At 47.6% G+C, this 24158-nt stretch overlaps 1 protein-coding gene across 2 annotated transcripts in view; it reads right to left on the reverse strand.

The window, feature by feature from the left end:
- ZBTB7A (zinc finger and BTB domain containing 7A) overlaps window positions 1–12231 on the reverse strand; it is a 30841-nt gene extending 18610 nt beyond the window's left edge. Inside the window, exon 1 of one of the 2 annotated variants that reach the window (XM_067558163.1) lies at window positions 12134–12231. The gene's annotated coding sequence lies outside the window, so the exon portion shown is untranslated. Of the gene's footprint in view, window positions 1–10100; window positions 10691–12133 lie in introns of those variants that run through there. The other variant, XM_067558156.1, reaches the window with a different exon arrangement.
- Between the last annotated feature and the right edge of the window lie 11927 nt (window positions 12232–24158).

Genomic DNA, 24158 nt, shown 5'->3' on the forward strand with positions numbered 1-24158 from the left:
GAAAGGAGAAATCTGGATTGGCAAATGAAGGCTCGGAACCATATGGGTATATTTTATAGGTATAAGTCCCGGGTGATTAGCCAGTAAAAGTACTGGATGTTTGCAAAGCACTTTTTACCTGAAGATTCCCAAAGCACTTTGTAAATACAGTACAGAGCTCCTTCTCCACTGCTGAAATGCCACCTGCTCTGGCAACACATCAGCTGTTTAATAACAAAATCACACAATAATTTAGGGCTAAAGGAAAGGCTATCCTCTGGCTCCTTGACCAGAGGGTGTGACAGCTGTAGGACACCACTGTTACTTGGTTTCAGGGAGCAGGGCTTCATGGGAATAACTGCATGGCCGAACTGCAGGTGCTTGCCCTTTGACCCCAGATGTCACAACACACAAGGAGGCACGCAAGGCCACTGCTTATGTCCTATTGCTCAGGGTACAGCCACACGATACCATCAGCACCCATTTACCAGGAGTGCTGCTGTGTGCTGAGGATTATTAAAATAAGGCTGCTATTAAAAAAAAAGTCAGCAGTTTTGCTGCCTGAGGCCCAAACATTATTGCCTCCCTCACGCACAACCAGCTAGAGAAATGGCCATTTTCCACCCTATGAATAGCTCACCCCAATTACAGGTCACACAACGCAAGTCCTTGTCTCTTCGATTTATATGTAGGGAACAGTCGTCCTAGTTCCCCCTTCCCACTACATGTACGTGTCTGCAGCCCTGGATCCCTCGGGAAAAACACAACTCAGTCCATTTGGAGCCTGAGCCATCTCCACTGACACCAGTTTCTGCAGCATTACAGGGCAAGCCTGAGCAGGTCTCTTTCTGCCCAGGACCCTCCCTAAACGCTGCAGAGGCCTCAGCACAGCAGAGAGGAAGATGGCAGTCAGGAGGAAATGAAGCAATCCTAAAGTAGGGTGTTTGCCTACTTGGTAGAAGCCACTGTTTCACCTCTGCCATGCCTCCATGTCTCTATTAAAATGTAACTGCTTCCTAAACGGAATGTGCTTCAGCAGTTTAGTGCCATCAAAGTATCTGAATTATGTGGACCTGCAAAACAGAAGCATGTTCTTGAGATGAAGATCCTGGATGTCAGTGGAAACAAATGACAAGGTTTAGAATATTAAAAGGCAATTTAGAGCTGGTGAAAAGTACTGGACTGACAGTGTAGGAGGATGAAATGCTCTGTATTTAACAGATAAATGGTACATCCTCAGCAATGAGAGAACTTTTACATCCATCCATCTCAATGGTGGGTATATGTCGTCATTTTCATTTCCCAGCTGGGGTAACAGACACAGAGAGGGTAAGCCACATGTCCAAGGTCAGTGAGCCAGGAACAGAACACGTCTCCTGATTCCCCATGCCACGTTCTCCAGATTACATTTTTACTCCCTTTTTACATTTTACCCACAATGCCCACCCAACCCTGTTCTGGAGGAAGTACCTCTAGGAAAGGTGGGCCTTGGTACCTCCGCTGAGGTCATGAATATGGGGGCCCAATTAGTGCCAAGTGTGGCAGTGGCTTTTGTGACACAAACGCTTCTCTACTAGGAATCAAAACTGACCACTCTGGGCATCTCAAGTCAGCCGCTGAACAGACATCATAGGTAATGCCTTTCAGTCACCCACCAGACTGACTTGTGAATCTAAAGGCAAAATGGTACACATGCTATTTTTGGTCCCAAAAAGGTGCGTTTTGTGTTTTCTTGTGTTTTCCTTACAAACCACTGCCATGGTTGGATCTATGGGACTGTGGCTCTAGGACCAGAAACCCCAGATTTGTTAACTATAGACTAAGACTGAAATGGATGAGATGCTGGAGAAGGCACCAGGGTACCTAGGTTAAGGCAAAAACAGACCTAATGATTTGTTTGACATTGATGAACTACACTTGTCCTAGGGCACATCACATAACCTGCCCCCATTACCCTGCTAGACCCAGGTTTGACCTGCCAGGGAGACTTACTGTTACGCTGAAAAGCACATCAGGATAGAGGAAGAAGCAAGACGTATAGGGATGCTAGATCCCAATGTTATGACTTTGCTTTTTATACCACGTACCTGCTTAAAGGTAAAAGCAAAAAAGAAATATTTTAGATTTTTCTACTGCCAGTTTTCCAGCCTGTAACTACAAAGAGTTTTGCTTGCTCCCCATTTGTATTTATAGGGTCCCTTCTTGCCCCCACAGTTCTTTACAAGCCATATACTTAGCATACAGGAACTACCATATTCACCACTGAAATGCACAGAGCCCTGCAATTTCGCAAATATCTGCTTTATATCTGCAGACCATTTTTGTGGATGGATACAGATCCAAATTTTACATCTAAAGCCCTACAAATCTGCAGATATCCGTGGATCATTTTTGTGGACTGCACATTGGATGTGGATACAAACTTGTAACCGCACAGTGCTCTAGAAATGCATCCACCTATGGAGTGGGACGTACGCAGCATACAACAGTTTACAAAAAGAAGACGACTCCCCCCACATCTCATTAACACTGCCAGGGGAATTTAGGTAGGAAGAATATATGGTAATTACTCAATCTGAAGTTTGGACAAGATAGTGGAATTAATGCCCATTGCTCTTAAACAAGCCTCGTGGGAACTTTAACCACAAGTGATAAAGAACCTCGGTTTTACTTCACACGAAAAAATACTGCACCTCCAACAGCACAGTACCCAATGATGCCAAGTGAAGAGCTCTCCTATCCAAGCACTCACCAAAAAAGGGGCAAATCTAGACAGCCAGTGCAACAAGGAAAAACCTCCTTAAATTGTCAGCCATTTCCTAGATCAGAAACGGCTGCATCCTGTGTGTGCCTTCAGAGAAGCCGGCCTAGGGCTGATATATTTGGCACAGAATCTGAACTGGTATGGGACATTTGTATCTAAAATCGGCACACAAAAAACTCCACAGTCTGTCGTTCTGACCTTTGAGTTCTTTTGGTTTAGATCTCAAACTCATGATGCCAACAGCTCTCATCCAATTCTGAGCACTGGGGAAAAAACACCACCAAAAGAATCCCGAGCATTAGGTAAATATCAAACATCACCCAGTACCCTGGAACTCCTGGAAACAGCTGGGATTAGGAGGCCATTCAGCAATGCCCCATCAGCCAGGTAAGTTATGGAGAGCAGAGAGAAGGTAACACCAGAGGCTGATTTGAAATTTACAACCCAGCCTGTTTGCAACCATTTTAGCATTCAGATTTTTTTTCCTTTCATTGCTCTGTCAAGGATGAAAACAGCTGAAGGATTTAGAAAAGACCCATCTGAATAGACATAATTTACCACCCAACTCTCTGACACCTTGACCAGTTGTTTGTGCTGGAGAGGCAGTGCAATGGAGTGGTTAAAGCCAAGAATTGGGAGTCAGGACTTCCATGTCCTACTCCCAAGCTCTGCCACACAGGGCATGTCTACACTGCTATTAAACACCTGCGGCTGGCCCACAGGGGTTGACTCGGGCTTGCGGGGCCGTGGGTCTGTACAATTGTAGCATAGACGTTTGGACTCAGGGGTCCCAGAGTTCAGGCTCCAGCCCAAGCTCAAATATATACACCACAATTTTACCGCCCCGCAAGACAAGTGCCAGTCAGCTGACAGAGGCCAGCCACTGTTTAACTGCAGTGTAGACATCCCTAAGTCACTTCATCCCTCTGTACCTCATCATCTATAAAACAGGCACCCCGCCACTCAGATACCTCACAGAACTGTTCTGACGCATCATTTCTTGCAAAGCTCTGAGATACTCAGGTCAAAGGCTCTATCAAGTACAAAGCATTAGATCCAACCCCTCCGCCAGCCACACCCTCCCCCAAATCACTGACTCTTATGCAAGAAAGAATGCCTATCTTCTCCTCCCCCTCTCTCTGACTAACCAGCTATCGGTACCTCCCCCTGAACAGGGCTGGGATGAAGCAGGCAGATAATTGCCACCCAAATTGAACTGACGCTGTAGTGTCAATGGTTCTGTTTGAATATAATGAGACGTTGAAGGACTGGGATTCCTCATTGTACTCAAGGAGATTATTAGGTACATTGAAGCCCACTAGGAAAGAGATTCATTACTTTCCCCTTCAGTTTCTGGCACTGTTAAAACGTAAATGCATTTCACATGATGACCCAATAGAGAAAGCCATTATAGGACATAAAAGGGATAATTTCTTCAGGCTTATGGACGGAGAAGATGAGCAAGACAGTCATAGATTGCAAGGCCAGAGGGAGCACTGTGACCATCTAGCCTGACCTCCTGTATAAAACAGGCCATAGAACTTCCCCTGAATAATTCCTAGAGCAGCCTTTTAGAAAGACATCTTATCTTGGTTTAAAAATTGTCAGTGATGGAGAATCCACCACAACCCTCGGAGACTTGGGATCTACTCCCAACTCTGCCACTGACTGTTGTGTGACCCTGGACAAGTCATCTCACTTCTCTGTGCCTCTGTTGTCCTTTTTTTGTATGCCTCCTCTATTCAGACTGAGTTCTTTGAGGCAAGGACTCTCTCTTGCTGCATGTCTGTGCAGCACCCAGCCCTTATCTCAGGCTGGTAGGCTTTACCATAATACAAATAAAAAAAAATAGAAGGGATCAGTGTGAGAATTACAATTGTGGAGGGTAAAATGAAAGCTGATCCACCCCTTTTTCTGGCTGTGCCACAAGGCAAGGGCCAAGGGAACACCTGACAAAGACAGCAGGTAAATTCAGAATAAGAAGCAATATCGCTCTACGGTCTGAACATTTCAGGAGCAGCTGCAATGCACAGCACAGCTCAGGACCAGGCCAACATAGTTAGAATGTTTTGCCACAGGAAACTGAAAGAAACACTATAGTTGGATGATTAAAGGACTAGGTATTACAGCCACCATCTGTGGCCCTGCAAACTAACATGGGGTAAAATCAAATCTCATGCTTCAGGGCACATACTGATTACTGCAGGGTCAGGAAGTCCCCATGTGTGACAATACACCACTGGCAGAGTATATTGGGGGCAGTTCACTGTCTGTTTAGGCATTAGATATTGGTTACCCTCAGAAGCAAGATAGTGATTAGATACCAATGGTCTGATCCAGTATGGCACATCATACATTAGGACAAGGAAACCCTTCCCCAATCACTCAGTTACGACTCAGCAGATGTAGCAAGCCCTATACACTGCTAAACACAACCCAGTCCAGCCAGCTAACCTATAGAAGGGAAACACAGGAGACACACAGGGATGATTCTATGCTAAGTCAATACACGGCCATTTTCATCGCTGGTATTAAAAACTAGGACAAATTAAAACTTCTCTTGTGTTGCAAGGTTAGTCTTAACTGTACTCCACCCAGAACTCCGTGCCAATTTTCTTGTGTCATCGGGGACCACATTTAATCTCACAGGAATGTGTCTTGATAAATGTATATTTGTAGCAACACAGTCAAGACCTGTGTGTGTACCGAACTTGTATTGCTTATGTTTACTTGTATAGTACAATATTGTAATATTCAAACAAACAATCACACATCAACGGTATTCTCCCCGCATACACATGCTTTAATGGAAGGTCTTTTTTCACTGCTGAATCAAACTCTCAAGGCCAAAAGCAAATTTATCTGCATGCCTGTCGCAGTCCAATGGACTTTCTTCTCCCTCTAAGTTGCTCTGGTATTGCCTTAAAGAAACAAACAGACTGTGGTGATTTGAAGAGCATCGCTTATTTTTGAGAGAGGAATATTTAAAGTGATCAGAATGCATTACTACAAAACCACATTTAGGGTGGGATTTTCAAAGAGAGGTTTACTTCCCGAAGTATCCAACTCTTATGGTCTCTGGGCACTTCACTTCCTTAGGAAACTTCAAACTTACCCATTTTTGCAAGAAAGGGGGAAAAACCACCTGAAATTGAATTAGTTACTAAATGAGGGCGTCTACTTTTAAGGACAGGGTTGAAGTGTTGCACATTTGGGAAAAGAAAGTATAATTTATGTCTTGAAGGCTCTGTAAACCTGAAGGCAACAAAGCTCTACACACACACACAAAAAAAAAAAAAAAGCCAATGAAATTTCAAAGAGCAACACAGGACCCCGTCTCCAAATAAAGTCTCAGAATCAGCCTGAAGAATCAACATTAAAAAAAAATAAGACAGGTTCCAGTGCTCACCCACAAACGAAGGAATCTTTGGCTTCGCCTGGCAAGGGGCCATGGAGGGATTCTGGCATATGGCTGGGGGAGAAGGGGAGTCAGTCCATAAATTTCCATCTGGACTTGAAGACTGTGCGAGGGTGCAGGCTTCCGACATAGACCATATTGGAAGACAGGGCATGAGTAGACACCAGGCATTTGAGGACAAATCCTGCAGTCCTTACTCAAGCCAGACTCCCACTGTGCAACCAGAGCTTCTCCCAGAGTGTCAACCTTGGGAAACATGCAGAACTGGGCACCTCAGGACTAGTCCCCTTCACTCCCCAATCACTTCTTTGCAGTCGCACCCCTTATTGTTTTGTCTGCAAATCAAATTCTCTCTTCAATTCATGCAACCCTTCCATGACTTCTCGCCCCCCCCCGATCTCACGCACATTTACTATTTCGTCTTAAGACTAGCTTTGTATGTACTTTGATACCTAGTTTCCCTCAGGTTGTGAGGCCCAAATGATCATCTGTAAAACTGCAACCATTTTACAGCTTCCCTTTTGAGCCTCTACTCCCCTCCACGCTGAGCAAAACCCTCCCTCAAATACACATGACATTTCCTTTCTTGCTCCTTCTGGCTTTATAGTTCAAAGGTCTAACGTTATTCTGATTGCCTCAAATGGCACCTCAAAGGCTAATAATCTTTTCCATACCAGGAAGGAAAAAATAAAAAGACTAAGGTTTAAGTTTACTGACAAAGCAAAGCACACAAGGCAGGACAAGCATTTATGTAATGCCTAGTTTGTGGATAAACAGATAGTTCTTGTCTTATTGCTCATTACTTGAAATGTAAAAATGAATCCCAGAGTAAGCATGCCATAAAATAAATTCCTGGGAACTCTGTCCTGCCATTACTTTTTTTCCCTCCAGGATAATACTTCATTGTACAGCTACAAAGGGAGGGAATGTTGAACAGCACCTTCTGTCCTCTCTACCTGTCGGGGCAGGACAGTTTGAGTAAGGAGAGAACAGCTACCTGTAGTTACAAGCCCAAGCTGCAGTCACTTGCAGTGCACTGTATTGGATAGGCATTCAGAAACAGGAAGGGAGAAAAAATTGTCTACTTCCTGGTTTCCAGTTTTACCAGTGGGGAATAGCTGGGTATGTGAATCAGGAATCTGAGTAATCAGAACAGTAAATTGTGTTAAAATACATTGTGTGGCACTGCTTCACATGCATGATCTGCTGTGAAAGAAGTGTTACATACCTTCCAGAGACCAAGGTATGATTTTGTGGAATCTCAGACCACGACTCTGATGGGCTTTAAAGAACAGTAGGGATGGAAAGAAAAAAAAAGTAATTGAAGTGCTACACATCCCCAGCAAATGCTCTCATTGGGGAATGAGGATTTACTATCTTGGCACAGAGCAGTAGCCCCCCTAGTCCTGTCTGCCACCTGCAGCCATGCTACAGCACAGGACGAGTCCATTTCCCAATCCGCCATACCAGAGCAGACCACTGGCTCCTCTAATTTAGTCTTGTCTATCACCCAAAGCCATGCCAAAGCAGTCCCTTTAGTACAGTATGCCACTCCCTATCGTATCAGAGCAGAACCCACTTATGGTCCTGTCTCCCAACTATAACAGTGGCCAAAGCCTAATGCTTCAGAGGAAAGTGAAAAATCCCTTAATGCACCAAGTCTCTGGGGATGGGTCTTGGGGGAGAATTCCTCTTTGACTCCACAAGCCACCACCCTATGGCCGGCTCCACAAGAGCCGATTATTGCCACCTGGACAACTAAAAACATTAGCAGCAAAGTTATCCAGTCCTTTCTACAGAATCCAGCTGCAACATTTGGGCTTCTGGCAATTGGGAATGCAAGACTACGCGCAGCATGAAGAAGATACTGTATGGGAGTATGAGGAGAAACAAAACAATTGTCTCAGGTATTTGTATGGGATCCCATTGCCCCTCTGACCTCATTTACTCCTGTTCTGACATTTTACTGGAGCTATTCCAGGATTAGCGGGACACTCCAAACTCGAGTGTTGAAGGCAAGGACACACTACTGACTGGCTGGTGATGTGACCAATCAGAAGAGAGTTCTGAATAGAAAAAAAATCCCATTTCGGATCAAAGGGTCATGGGATTTGGCACAAATACTTCTCACCATCCGAGATGCTAATTTGCTCTGTCTCAAATATTGCTCATCAAAAGGCTTTTAATTACAAAGACATGCTGGTCTCTCCAAAGTTGAGGATGACTGTTTATTGTTTTGATTAGCAATGTAAGTGGAAGTCTAACTGTCTGTGACAGAACACTTTGCATTCAATAAACGCAGCACGTTAAGATTGTCACTTTTCATCAAGATTCAACTGCACGTCTCAAATGTTTGGACTTGATTTTCACATTTGGGGATGCAATTTCATAGGCCTAACTTTCAAACACGTGCTCTTATGTTAGGATGTTCAATTCTACACTGGGCTCTAAAATTGGTATTTCAGCCCCCAAATAAATTAGCACTTGTTTACCGAAATGGTTAACAGTTCAATGGTAAGATTGGAGGCCCAGATCTTCAAAAATATTTAGGATCCTAACTTCCATTGAAATCAGTGGGAGTTGGGGCCTTAACTTTAGACTTTCTAAAGTGTTAACGAGCTTTGGGGTCATTGACAAAATCCTGTTACTCATAGTTGCAAAACAGCAGCCATAAAAAAACAAAAAGCCTTTCAATCTTAAATTCACATTCATACAAATATAGTCCTGGAGTTTGAAAGCACAATGGGACTGACATTCAGAGGTTATAAGCAGTCCCAACTTCAACCAAAATCAACGGGATCTTCCAGTACTCAGCACCCTTGAAAAACATGCCCTTATTTGAGTAAATATTGGATACGACTAAGTATTGGCAGGTCCCAGTACCACAATACAACAGGGTGCATTTCTGAGCTAAAGAAAGGCCACATGAAGATCCACAGATCAGCATAAAGCACAGAACTACTTTTATCCACCAGCTAATTTATTAGAACTCCAGCACTGCAACACTCTCCCTATGCACAATTAAGGCTTGGTGGAAAAATCCCACCATCTCATCCACATTTGGGCTGTACCGTTTCACTCGCTCTTTTCCCAGAAGAAGCCTGAACAAAGGCCAGAATTAATATTAAACAGGAATGGCTTCTCTCCAATAACCCATTCATAGACTTAAGAAAAAGTTTAAAAACAACATCCATATGCAAACTGCTGGAATTCTTAAATTTGCCGCTTTCTCCAAATCAACCATCATAAAAGGCCACAGTTTGCTCCTTCAATCCATGACCAGCTGAAATTCTCTATCACATCTTCTCCTCAACCAAGCATTAACAAAAATAATGGAATTAACCACTTCTTGCTCATTCAGTGCCATGCTTCCACCTGCTTAGACTGTAAACTTTTTAAGGCAGGGATCTTCTCTAACAATTTATCCATAACGTGCCTAATACACTGGGCACTACATAAATAATACATTTAATAGCAGAAAATCAGCAGTGGGGTAGGCGGATGGGTAATCTTGTTAATGTAACTCAGCGACCAGCTGTAAATCCTGCCAAGGGGCCATTACAGGGAGTCAGGACCATTCGCTGTCCAGGCTGCTGCTGCTTTGGAAATAATGGACCCTCCAGGGAACCACTGGGAAGTCTGCTAAAAATGCTGGAGTAAGTAGATTCAATTAGCCATACTAGTTCCCAGTGTTATGCCTTTTATTAGACCAAGCAATAGCTAATGCATAAACTTTGGGAGCATAAAGGTCCCTGACAAGAATGACAGAAAGGTATGACACCTTGTGAACTGTAAGCTTTGTGCAGGTTCAATAATCCACATTTAACATTTTCCATGGTCTTGGTATAACCCTTTACCTATAGAGAACAGAACTTCCTTTCCCCAGCTAGCTAGAAACCAGCCTCTAGCTCCAAACCACGGTCACCACAACTCACCCACCTGTCATCTAACGTATCAGCCCCGCAAGAGCTGTGGTTCACGACGGGAAGTGTGCAATGACCTTCAGATCTATTTCCCAGCCTCTGTGGGAGAGCTTTCCCGGGGCCGAAAGCATGGGCTTGATTTATGGCCCGACGATCCCCAATTCAAGGATCAGCGGTGGTTACAGAGGGGAAGGAGGGCCAGAGAAGTCAAGGCAGTCCCAAAACACTGGCAGAGGTAGAGACGTCCCTCAGTCCTACTAGCCTGAGCTAGTGATGCTGCTGCCCCTTTCCAACCCTGGCTTGGTCTCCACATTCCAGCCTCTGCAGCAACTTGCCTGCTGACAGACACTTCCCGGCTCTACAGCTCCAGTGGGGCTGGCGGAGAGGTTTCTCCCACCCGCGCCATGCACTGGCTTCCCTCTGTGCATAGCCAGCCTCAGGATCCCCCCCCCCCCCAGGGCCCCAACAGGCCAGGGGTGGATTATCCAGCTGCAAGTTGCTTCCTGCAGCCGGGTGCCATTGTCCGGGTGCGTGAGGCGGGGGGGGGAGACAAGGCAGACTGGGAGCTGCCCCCCTCTCCCCCGCCTGCTCTCTGGCTGCCAAGGGAGGGGAGAGCCGGCCACCCTCCCTCAGGGGCGACCTTGTCTCTTTGGACCGACCCCAGCCTCGCCAGGACCCCACCCAGCTCCCTACCCTCGGCTGAGCGCAGAGGCCTGGCCCCACCCCCCCCTCAGCAGGGCGCCAGGCCCCACCGCGAGCCGGCCCCTTCCCTCCCAGCGGGGCCCAGAGGGAGCCTGGCTGCGCGCCACACCCCACCCCTCCCCGGGCTGCCAGCGACCAATGGAGGCCTGAGCTGGGGGTGGGGGAGGGTGGGGGGGGGGGGCAGGAGGCCAGGCCTGAGCCCTGCGCTGCGGACACCACCCAGGCCTGGGCCTACACTAGGCCCCGCATCCGCGGCCTTTCCTGAGCGCGGGGGCCGGGGACCCCGCCTCTCCCCCGGGCTGGGCGGCCCATGGGGGGGGGAGGGGGCGGCGAGGGGGCAGCGCGAAGAGGGAGCGGCCCGGAAGTGGCAGGGCGGGGAGGGGAGGGAGGCAGGGCGCTGCCCCGCTGGCCGAACGACTCTCGACGGCGCCTCCGCATCCCGTCCGCCCGCCCCCCACTCTCGCAGCTCCCTCGGTCCGCCATTGGTCAGGCGGAGCCGGGAGGGAAGGCGGGGCGGAGGCCCTCTTCCCATTGGCTGGGCCTGCCGCCCATCAACACACCTCCCGACGAGGGTTGGCTCGGCGGCGCCCGGCCTTGCGCGGGGCAACCTGGGAGTTGTAGTCCACCGTCCCATTGCACCTGCAAGGCAGAGCGGGGCGGGGAAACTACAACTCCCATGAGCCTCCTTTTCCCACCCCCTCCGTGCGAGTCTCCCCCCCATTTTTTTTTGCAAGCCCCCGCCTCAAAAAACTCCCCCCCCCAGGAAGCTCCAGCCCAGCCAAGTACAACGTATGCACGCAGCAGAGAATAGAGGAGGGGGGGGAACTGCATTAACTGCATGGCCGCAAAGTTATTTGCGACCCCCCCAAACTGCCCCCCACCTTATTGCCACCCCACCCCAGCTCCCCCCACCACCACCTTATTGCAACCCCAGCACCATGCACCAGCCTTGCAACTGCCAAATGCAAAGAGACAGGCAGGCAGATTAAAAACAGGCAGAACATGGAGCAGAAAATGACACCCCCCCCCCAACACACGCGCTCTTCACACTCTGCCCCCTCTCTTCGCAACCCCCTCCTTCCTCAGCTGCTCTACGTTCTTAGACACCCCCTTCCCCCCCCCCCCATTTAAAAAAAAATCATGAGGCTTATAAAGTTGGGGGAGGGGATAAAGTAAAGCACAAGCCAAGGGGAGCGGTGGGGGAGCACTTTCCTCCTGCCGAGGCAGCCCTCCCTGTTGGGGGGGGGGGCGTGAAATGTCCCCTTGATTCAGCACCTCCCCTCCCCACGCAAACGGGCATGTCCCCCCTCCTCCGCCCCCATCACCCCGAGAGAGCCCGACTCTTACCTTGCTGGTCCTGGGGGTGGCGGGGCTGGGGGGTCGGGGAGGGGAGGGGGGTCAGCCCGGAGTTTGGAGTCAGTTCCCGGCCAGCTCTCCCTCGCTCTCTGGTGTTACTGCCCCTACTGTAACTGTATATGCAAAGCCCCGTATGATGCTGAACTCCCTTCCTGGTTTCTCTAAGGGCAAAGGGGTCCTCCCTTCTCTTAAAGGTGCAGTGCAGCCTCCCCTCGCCCTCCCCGGGCTGCGAGCCGCCGCGCCAGGGCGGCCGACTGACACATGCCCTGAAACAGGCTCTGCAAGTCCCGGCTGGGAAGGCAGGACACCCTCCTGCCACGTCCCCCTTCGCGGCTCCTGCATCGGCTCCCACGGAGATACTCCCCCCCCCCCCGCCCCCAGCCTGGAGAGGGGCGCTGCTCCATTCCACTCCCTCCCTGCACGGCTGCGCCCCGTGTTATCTAACCCAGCGCAGCCTGGGGAGAAGGGAGCTGTGCCCAGCTGTGTTCCCGCAGAAACACGCACGTGCTCACCCGTGGAAGGAGTTTGGTTTGTGCTCGGCTAGCTAGCACCATCCCTCTGGCTGGGAAAAACAGGCAACCCCGGGCCCATCTGCAGAGGCGTGGTGGGATAATCAGAAAGGTGGGCTCTGTTCCCCTCTCTGCCACACGCTTCCCGGGGCCGCCTTGGGCAAGTCCCTTCGCCTCCCTGTGCCTCGGTTTCCCCATGGGTACAACAGCAGTGACAATATTTGTAAAGTGCCTGGAGAGAGACAACTGGGAAGTGCTGGAGATGCCCAAAGCACAATTGGACTATTACTAATAGTTTCCCTTTAGTGGCTAGAGTGGAGGACGGGGAAGGGGTCTCCTCTTGGCCCAGCCACTGAGCTGCTAGGTGACCTTAAATAAGTCACTTCACTGCTCAGTGCCTCAGTTTCCCCTCCCACCCTTTGTCTTGTCTATTTAGACTATCAACTCTTTGGGGGCGGAAACTGTCTCTCACTAGGTATAATTTTGGGGGTTGTCTGTGAGTGGTCCACAGAAAATCAGTCACGTCCATGAGCTGGCCTCAAACAAACAGTCCAACTCACAGAAATGAGAGATGAGAAAGTCCAGTGACGCTTTCTAGCCCCGTACCCTGCCCAATTTCATTTTATTTACTTGCAGGCTTTTCTATGGTACTCAGAGCCATCATATCTGAGTGGCTGATAAACATTAACCAGTTAACCCTAGAATAGTTCTTTGGTTTTAGCACCACCAAAAGTAAGAGACTGAATTGCCCGCACAGGAAGTCTATCGCAGAGCCAGGATGTTAGTCCTGACAGATGTTAGTTATGCTAACGCACTACAGGATGGTGCTCAGATACTACAGCGATGGGCACAGTATAAGAAGAACCTACAGAATAGAATAGAACCAAGATCACCTGTGTTTCAGTCCAGTTAATTGACATCAACATACTCTTCCCCTGTTATGAGGTTCCCTTATAAATTTACAGTCTGCGTTCAAGAACCTGGATACTATCTAATCCCCTTCTAATCCAAACAACCCACCCCTGTATAATCTGTATGCAAAAATCAGACTGGGAAAAAAAAGTGGTAGCACCCACTCAATGCCAGTGTGAGATGCCTTGCCCAGCCGCTTGTGCAGATGTTCACAGTATGATCACCCCAATTTTTTTTTTTTTTTTGATAAAGCACTTAGCACTCACCCTTCTGAAAATCAGGCCCCCATAAGGCATTTCTAATTGGGCACCCCAAAAATCCAGGGGCTCAAAATCACCCAGCACTACTAAAAATCTTGGCCACGGAAGAATATTTTATAGATTCTAAGGCCAGAAGGGACCACTGCAATCATCTTAGCTGATCTTTTCCATAGGACAGCCCCAAAATATTGCTGTTTGAATTACAGCAGATCTTTTAGAAAAACACCCAATCTTGATTTAAAAATTGCCACTGATGGAGAAACCATCACAAGTGTTGGTAAACTGAAAAATGGTCTGAAATCTGGCATATGGACTATTTGATACCTATGCCTGAATTGCAGCCACAGCTCTGTACACTGGGGGGGAAATATAAACCATAGCCTTAGAACAGTGTTTTCAACATCTGGTCCATGGACCCCTGTGGGTCTCCAGACTATGTTGAAGATTTCCAAAGGGGTCTGCACCTCCATTTGAAATGTATTAAGGATCCACAAATAAAAAAAAGGTTGAAAACCGCTGCCGGAGAGAAAGAGCGTGACATTTGTCAAATTAATTATTCAACCACCTTTAGCTGGGGCTGCCAAGAGGTATTTTTGGGAAAGCCCATGTGCATGGCTGGCTAGTCATGCAGTTTGGCAGGAGAGCTATGGGGCAAGTCCTCCTTTCAAGAGCTAGTAACCAGCTGATCATCAGAACCTTTGCAAAATGTACCTACGGATAATATTTGAGGAGTTACATGTCTATACTGAAAATTATGTTAAGGAAGGCAATTAGGAGGTGGTGGGTCTCAAACAGATTGCTTTCAGGCAGGGGGTAACAGATGTCTGGTCATATCCATATTGACTGCTTCCCAAGGGGTGCCTATTTGCAGACTGAGCCCCAAGCTAATCAAGATTGCAAAATCGACAAGAGATTGCAAGATCTATGAAAGGAATAATCAGCAAGAGGATGTCTGGTTTATGAATAAATATTGAAGGACCGTTTGGATATATCTGGGGTGCAAAAAGAGACACCTAGGATGCCTTTACCTAGGAGACAAACTTGCAGTGTGTTTTGTCTCCTGAACGAGAGATCATAGCCAGGCCCAGCTGTAAGGACTTTGGGGTGAGCTTGGTTCTGTAACACATGAAAGTATCTATCTAGTAAAATCAGTCTAGGTTCTAGAATGAATGTAGTGATTTTATTTTATGTGTAGCCCTTTGTTTCCAATACTTCAACTTGCCATCACTTGAATCACTTCTCTTTGTTAAATAAACGTGTGCTTGTTTTTACTAGAAACATGTCTAAGCGCTGGTGGGGTAGCACTAGAGGGGTATACAGCAAAAACAACAAAAGTCCTGTAGCACCTTAAAGACTAACAAATTTCTGGGGGCAGAAGCTTTTGTGGGCTGCAATCCACTTTGTCAGATGCATGAAATGGAAATCACAGATCGGGGGTATATATACACATCCAAGGGTAAGAAACATAACAATGGGGAGGGCAAGTGCTAACAAAGTCCATTCAGTTAGAGTAGATGAGGCCTATTCACAACCGTTGATTAGAAGATGAGAATGTGTGACAATTACTTCTTGTAATGAGAGAACCATTCCAAGTCCCTATTCAGACCCAGTCAGATTGTGTCAAGTCGGCATGTGAGTTCCAGCTCTGCAGTTTCTCACTGAAATCTGTTTTTGAAGTGTTTTTGTAGAAGTATGACAACTTTCAAGTCAGCTACAGAATGTCCTGGGAGATTGAAGTGCTCTCCTACTGGTTAATGGATGTTACCATTTTTTATGTCTGATTTGTGTCCATTTATTCTTGTGCGTAGTGACAGTCCGGTTTGACCAACGTACATGGCAGAGGGGCATTGCTGGCACAATGGCATATATTACATTAGTAGATGTGCAGGTGAATGAGCTCCTGATGGTGTGGTTGATGCGGCTAGGACCTGTGATGGTGTCACTAGAGTTGATGTGTGGGCAGAGCTGGCAACGGGGTTTGTTGCAGGGATAGGTTCCTGGGTTAGTGTTCTTGTTGTGTGGTGTATGGTTGCTGGTGAGTATTTGCTTCAGGTTGGGGGGCTGTCTGTAAGCAAGGATAGGCCTGCCTCCCACGGCTTGAGCGAGTGAGGAATCATCTGCTAGGATAGGTTGTAGATCCTTAATGATGTGTTGGAGAGATTTTAGCTGGGGGCTGTAGGTGACGGCCAGTGGTGTTCTGTTGTTTTCTTTGTTGGGTCTGTCCTGTAGTAGGTGACTTCTGGGTACCCATCTGGCTCTGTCAATTTGTTTCTTCGCCTCCCCAGGTGGGTACTGTAGTTTTAAGAATGTTTTATGGAGATCCTGTAGGCATTTGTCTGAGAGATGGGAGCAAATCCGGTTGTATCTTAAGGCTTGGCTGTAGACAATGGATTGTGTAATGTGTCCGGGGTGGAAGCTGGAGGCATGAAGATATGTACTGCGGTCAGTTGGTTTTTGGTATAGGGTGGTATTAATGTGACCATCCCTTATTTGTATTGTAGTGTCCAGGAAGGGGATTTCTTGTGTGGATTGGTCCAAGCTGAGGTTGATGGTGGGGTGGAAATTATTGAAATCCTGGTGGAATTCTTCAAGGGGGTCCAGATGATGAAAATGTCATCAATGTAGCGTAGGTAAAGAAGAGGTGTTTGGGGACGAGTGTTGAGGAAGCGTTGTTCGAGGTCAGCCATAAAAATGTTGGCATACTGTGGGGCCATGCAGGTGCCCATAGCTGTGCCACTGACTTGAAGGTATAGATTGTCTCCAAATCTGAAGTAGTGGGTCAGGACAAAGTCCCAAAGTTCAGCTACCAGGTGTGCCATATCATCATCAGGGAAAATGTTCCTGATGACTTGTAGTCCATCTTTGTGTGGAATGTTGGTGTAGAGAGCTTCTACATCCACAGTGGCTAGGATGGTGTTTCCTGGGAGATCACCGATGGGTTGTAGTTTTCTCAGGAAGTCAGTGGTATCACAAAGATAGCTAGGAGTGCTGGTGGCATAGGGCCTGAGGAGAGAGTCTGACATAGCCTGACAATCCTGCTGTGAGAGTGCCAATGCTTGAGATGATGGGGCATCCAGGATTCCCGGGTTTGTGGATCTTGGGTAGTAGATAGAATAACCCTGGTCGGGGCTCGGGAGGTGTGTCCATGTAGATCTGTTCCTGTGTTTCTTTAGGGAGTTTCTTAAGTAGATGTTGTAGTTTCTTTTAGTATTCCTCAGTGGAATCAGACAGTAGTGGCTTGTAGAATGTGGTGTTGGAGAGTTGTCTGGCAACCTCCTGTTCGTAATCAGACCTATTCATGATGACTACGGCACCTCCTTTGTCAGCCTCTTTGATTAGAATGTCAGAGTTGTCATTGAGGCTGTGGATGGCGTTGCGTTCTGCACGGCTGAGGTTATGGGGCAAGCGATGTTGCTTGTCTACAATCTCAGCTTGTGCACGCTGGCGGAAACACTCTGTGTAAAAGTCTAGTCTGATGTTTCGACCGTCAGGAGGAGTCCATGCAGAATTCTTCTTCTTGTAGCGTTGGTAGGAGGGTATCTAGGGTTAGTGTGTTGTTCAGTGGTGTGGTGGAAATGTTTCTTGAGTCGGAGATGGCAAAAGTAGGATTCCAGGTCACTGCAGAATTGTATCATGTGTGTGGGGGTGGTGGGACAGAAAGAGAGTCCCCGATACAAGACAGACTCTTCTGCTGGGTTAAGTGTATAGCTGGATAGATTCACAATATTGTTGGATGAATCAAGGGTGTCGCAGTTGTGGTCCCTTGTGGCATTTACGAGCTTAGATAGTCTAGAGTCCTTTTTCCTCTGCAGAGAAGCAAAGTGAGTGTTGTAAATGGCCCGTCTTGTTTTAGTAAAGATCAGCCATGTGGACATTTCTGTGGAAGTTTGGCTTTTCATGAGATTTTCCAGAATTGAGAGTTCTTTCTTGATCTTCTCCTGTTTGCTGTACAGAATGCAGATCAGGTGGTTCTGCAGCTTTTTTGAGAGTGTGTGACACAATCTCTCGCCGTTGTCTGTATAATATGTCGATCGTAATGGATTTTTAGCGCTGTGTGTTAAGCAGAGCGATGATCTGGTAAGCTGGGGCGTCCCGTGTCTTTGGAAGCAGCGAATCTGCAAATGCCATGGCTGTCCAGTGGATCAGGGGCTGGGCACTCGAGGGAGACACTTGGAGGGCTGGAGCATGCCTGCCGCTAACCTGCAGAGGCCTAAATGGGAGGGCTTGTGTTTCCGCTGGGCACTGGAGTCAGAGAGCTGACGCACAGCAGGGATAGACAAGGCTTCCTCATGATAAAGGCAGCAAGGTGCCTCACAACCTGTGTAGCATCACACACGCATTCACACACACCCACAAACACCCACCTACCACCACGAGCAAGTACAATCATGCACGTGCATACACACACAAGAAGCCCTAGCTCCTAAATAGCACTTTTCATCAGTCAATCTCAAAGCACTTTACAAAGGTGGTCAATATCATTATCCCCATTTTGCAGGCAGGGAAACTGAGGCACAGAGCAGGGGAAATGACTTGCTAAGGTCACTCAGCAGGCTAGTAGCAGAGTTCCCCTCCCCCCCCTTGCAGTGCTTTATCCACTAGGCCACACAGCAAACATGCATGCATGCAAATGTGCATACAAGTGTGTATGCACCCATGGACGTCTGCACACTCTCACACACACACTTTTATAGCATTGCAGCTTAAACATCAGGCAATACATTGGGGAGAAGCAAAGTGGGACTGGGCAGGGGTGGAGTGTTTTTAAAGCTTCACTGATTTTTTTTCTGTGCATAAACTCACAAAGGGACAAAATCAAGACCTCAAAAATGTATAGAGAGAAACAAAACACAAAGGGATTCAATATAATTAGCTCCCCTCTTCTCCCCTGAGGAATAATCAACAGATCTGCAGACTTATTGGGACATATAAAAATCACTTGCCTGTTTATCATTCAGTAGCTGGATTGCAGCTGATTATACCCTGCCTTTGTTTCATTGCTTTTCACATGAAGATCTCAAAGCACTTTACAAACGGGTTAGGCATTATCACCCTCATTTTACACACTGGCAGAGCAAAGCACAGCAGCCCCGATCCAACACCACCCACTGAAAGACTCTCATTGACTTAAAGGGGCTTTGGATCTGGCCCAGGGAGAGGAAGTGACTGGTGTGAGGTTACACACTGAGGGTGATGGGGGAGGGGGCAACGTTGGAAATAGAACCCGGGCATCCTGATTCATACCTCACCTACTTTACGCACCAGGCCGACCCCCCTTTAGATTATTTCAAAGAATTTTAATCACTTCACCCCAATGACACTATTTGTTTCTTTGCAGCTCACTCAGCAAAGAGGTTGAAATACATTAGCCTGGTCAGTTTCACTTTCTATTACCAGTCAGTTCTGTGCTCCAGCACTAATCTGTCCCCTCTGCATTTCCAGAGCAGCAGGCGAAAGGTTAAAACCATGCCCGCCTTAGAAGCCTTTTTGCTGGAATTAAGGAAGCAAAGAAAATCTCCAAAATCTCCCTATTATTGGCCAGTTTTGCATTAACTCTTTAAAAAACCAAAAGTACATTTGGGGCCTAAAAGGAGTTTTGCCAACACTCCCTATTTCAAAGTGATTTGTTCTTAAGGCCCCAGTTTCTGGCCTTATCTTAGCTTCCATTTAAAAAAAAAAGTAAATTTCAGGCCCTCCTCCTGATTGCAAAGAAAGTGTTGAAAATGTGACCCCCTGAAGGTTTGAAAATCAGAAAGTGAATAAAAAGAACCCACATTTTATTATTTGGAAAAAAAAACCCATGAATTTTAAGGCAATCTTGTGATTGTTGAACGCTTGGGGTTGGCAATAGCACCAAAGTCCCCTTAGTCATTGCTCATAGAGGCAGTATTCACATGTAAAACAACATGCTGTGTCTGTACAGCACCTAGCACAATGGTCCATAACCAGAGCTCCTAAGTGCTACTCCAATACAAATAAAAAAGTAATAACGATAATGAGCTATGCCCCTTAGACAGAAGATGGATGGTTGTACAGAATAACCTAGGCAGATCAAACTGTGCTGTGCACCCAGATCTTCTAATTTTAATGAGGAATGATTAGGGATTCTTTCTAGGGAACAGAAGCCAGGATCACATTTCAAAGAGTGCTGGGATCCTAGCTCAATTGGCACATGGAAGTATAGTCTAGTGGTTAGAGCGCAAGACTAGGAGTCAGGATTCGCCTCCCCATCCCACTCCCCCCTGGTTTATGAAACTGAAATTGAAGGCTCAGGACAAATCATGGCCCCCTTGCTGCTAGACTGGTGGAGTCTGGAAGTTGTGCAGAAGTACCATGCACCTAGGAGTGTCCCAAAGCACTTTACAAACATTACTGAGCTGAGCTTCACAACAACCTGCCATAGTAGGTATTCTCATCCCCATGCTACAAGTGGGGAAACTGAGGCACAGGGCAGGCATGTGACTTCCCAAAATGGGAAGTTATTTTGTGCTATAAGACTACATACAGTTAAATCTCAGTCCAAACCCCTAGACTTTTCACAGCCAGAGCTACATAAATACCCAGCATCTTACCTGAACTCGCCCAGGCAGAACACCAGAAATATTGTTTGTGTTGTGGTACACCCAATGGCCCCAACTGAGGTCAGGGTCCCATTGTGTTTGGCGATGCAGACACACAGTATGAGCAGTCTCTGCTCCCAAAGAGCTTACAATCTAAATAGCCATGAGGAACAAAGGAAGCGCTATTACCATTGTACAGATGAGCAGTGGAGGCTCAGAGAGATTAAATACTATTTCCTTTCTGCCATCCTTTGCCTATTTTATCTAGTTGGTCGGAAGCTCCTCAGAGCAAAAATTATCTCCTAGTTTATGTGCGGATAGAGCCCTGGTGAAGGCCGTGGCATCAAACCCAGACCAGAATAGGGCCCTGATATCAGTTAGGGGCTTTTAGGGGCTACTGTAATATGAATAAGAAGTGACTTGCCTATGGTCACACAGGAAGTCAGTGGCAGTCAGGAACGGAAGCCAGGTGTCCTGAGACCCATGTCCACAAGACCTTCCTTCATCTCAAAATTACCCAGCTCCTTATGGGCTCTAACACTCCGCAAGAAAAGGGGTTTGTTGGGGGTTCTTTTTTTTTTTTAATTTTTGGTTGACTGGTATTTTGTTTCCCCTTTATTTGGGGAAAGCAGGGCCTACAACGGTGCAGGCAGGAGACGGGGAGTCAGGACTTTGCTCTGTGTTTATACAATGCAATCCACCCTTCTACATCAAATCCAGACAGGAAAAGGTTCTTTTAAAGCACAGGGCACATTTTCATATCCCTAGAAGCTAGCAAAAGGCAGAACGGGAGCTGGGTGGGGGCCAGGCAGTAAAACTGGCCCATGGTCATTTTAGTGTGTTGAATGCACATGAGGCTGGGGTCCCATGGAAGGAATGGCAGGGGTTATAGGGTTTGTAACCTCAGTGTGATGGCTCCAGCAATGGATGGGCAGCTCCCTCCCAACCGCCTCTCCCTCAGCTGGTGTATAGTGGCGCAGATCCACTGCAGGCTGAGGATTCAGCGGGGTGATGGCAGGATTATTCCACCAGCGCTGATGGTAACTGACTGGCTTCTTCAATGAAAGCATCAGCCCAGAGGACACCAGTGCTTTCCCACCACTGCTGCAGTCACGGTACAGTCTTCTTAAAGGATTAAAGTGATAGAGAGAATTTTCTCTCCTCGCCCTGCCTGGTACCACGTCAGTGCTATTGTGTGAGGGAGGACTGACACTGACATCAGCTACCGTCCAGCGTGGGAGGAGGCAGCGTGGCTTTGTGCCTGGCTAGAGCACTGAACTGGGAGGCAGGAGCCCTGGGTTCTAGTCCCTTCCTCTGCCACTGGCTTGTTATGTGACCTTGGGAAAGTCACTTCAGTGGCCTCGTGCTTCAGTTTCCCCATGTGTAAAATGGGGATAATGCTGCTGCCCTCCTTTGCAAATTGCTTTGAGAGCTAAAAATGGAAAGCAGCTAGAGAAGAGCTAGGTAGTAAGCGGCCCCAGCATTTCATTCAGATCAAGCAGGCAACCACAGTGGTGCTGTAACTTGAGGCAACAGCATGCAAATGGAGAAAGGTTTTTCATATCAGCCTGGGAAGGTGGGGGGATGTACTAGTGCCCCCAATTGCTTTGGTGAGATTGCCACACCCAGCAACGGAGCTGCTTCCATGAGTGTCACTTCCCCCTCTCAAAAACAGAGGGAACAAATATTTGCCTATGTTTCACTCAATGATTGCAACGTGCATTGAGAGCCACAGCTTCAGGCCCACAGCACACACGAGCGCGGACGGGACTTGACCGTCGTTAGGAACGGAGTTCTTCGCTGAAACGAGAGGAGCATCTGCCCCAGTGGGTTATCCTAGTGCAGGACCTGGCGCCCGGGTCCTCTCTGGGACTGGTGATCCCGCTCAGCCTGGGCCTTACCGCTCTTTGGGTGGATTGCAAGACCCGTTTGTGTGCCTGGGCCTGGGGCCAGCCAGCACTTTTGGAAGCACTGTACATATAGGTCACCAGCTGGCTCTCCAGTCCTGGCTGGTCTGAGTGATGAAGGGGAGGAGACAGCACGGCTTCCTCTAGGATTTCATGGCAGATCTCTCTGCAGCGCCCCGCTTTCTCCAAGGATGCACTCCCAGCAGGGGCAGGGGGGTTCTGGTGCTCTACAAGGATGACAGTGACACCAAGAGAGTTTTACACACTGCTCAGAAGCCAGCAGGACTGACTCCGTTTAAACTCTGACAAGCAAGTGCCACAGCTTCTTACCAAAAATTCCCTGCCCACTACCATGTATCCCCTGGCCTCTGTGAGCCAGTCTCTGCTCAATGCAACAGCTACATCAGGGCCCGGAGAGCTTGGAGCCCTGCAAGCCAGGGGGGCAGCCTACCACTATGGAGATGTTGATATCTCTACTTTATGCAATACACCCCCAGATACTACAGGGACAGACACCTGGGAACGAAGGCATCATTGTGCTCCAAGGCATGTCCCAAGTGTGAAAGCATTCGCCTCAGCAATTGTCTTACCTTGCAGTTAGCCGGTACCACACGGCAAGCACAGAGAATAGACATACCCGGGAGATGCCCTGGAGACTTATTCTGGACTCATCCAAGGAAGAGCCCATCCAGGTGATTCCTTCTGCAGATGTAAAGCACTCATCTCTAAAGGAATGCATTCAGGTGGAGTTGCATGCTCAATTCCCACCTCCACCAGAGATTTCCTGGGTGACTATTATTTATATTCTTGTAGCATGTAGGAGCAGAGATTGGGCAAGTCCCAACATCTCTTTGTGCCTCTGCAAAATGGGGATAATTTTTCCTTTTCTCTCTCTTATCGATTGAGTCCTCAGTCCTTCATCCTGATCTGCACAGGGCTATCTCTGTACCTTCACAGACATCACGGACATCAATGGGGACCTACACCTAGAGGAAATGGCAGAACTAGGGCCTCTTTGGTACAGGATTGTCATTATCCCTGTGTACAGCACCTAGAACACTAGAGTGCCAATCTCTCCAGTAAATAATGGAGCACTGTCTGGTTAAAACATTGAGATCAAGCACTGCAGAGCAGCACTGGCCTATGTTCTGCAAAACTCCACGTGAATTTCATCAGACATGCAGCATCTTTTAAGGACCGTTGCACTAGCCCGAGGGACTGCAGTTGATAGCATCGCACCAGCATCATGTAGCGTAGTTCCTAGAGCTGGTTCAATCCTGCAAATCCACAGATCTCTGGGGCTAGCCCTGCCAGTGGTACTAGGTAGGGTTCGGGCGTGGACCCCTTCACTCACTGATGGAGAATTTGAGTTTTTGCATCCATAAGTGAGACACACACTTCTCACGGGAGGTGGAGAGACGGATGAGTCAAAGAAAATCCAGTTTGCTGTGACCATTTGAAGTCTGCTTTCAGCCTAGGTAGACAACTCGTCAATGCTCTCCAAGGTACTCGGCCTCATCTGCAGCCGGGGGGGCTCTGATGGCCCAGCTCCAAGGATACGTTAAGTCAACACTCTATAAAAACTTTAGAACAACTGCTTTTCCTTCCCTGCATTACCACTATCACCCTAGATTGTTAAAGATGGAGGGAATTTTTAAAATGCAACTCCCTCTGCTGTCCTTACCTTTTCCATGTCTGAGCTGGGCATAATGAAAATCAGTCAAGCTAATTTTACTTTTGGTTAAAGACACTTCCATTGCATCCTGCCCATCACCCCTGCACTCCTCAGTTTACGGAAACGTTTCCAGTGGTATTAGGCTTTGGAAAAGATTTGATTTTAAAAAAATCTAAATTTTGGTCCAGACTTA

Source organism: Emydura macquarii, unplaced genomic scaffold (assembly GCF_026122565.2).
Source record: "Emydura macquarii macquarii isolate MOO-44397 ecotype Brisbane River unplaced genomic scaffold, CSIRO-AGI_Emac_v2 contig_306, whole genome shotgun sequence".
In the NCBI taxonomy this organism is placed as follows: domain Eukaryota; kingdom Metazoa; phylum Chordata; order Testudines; family Chelidae; genus Emydura; species Emydura macquarii.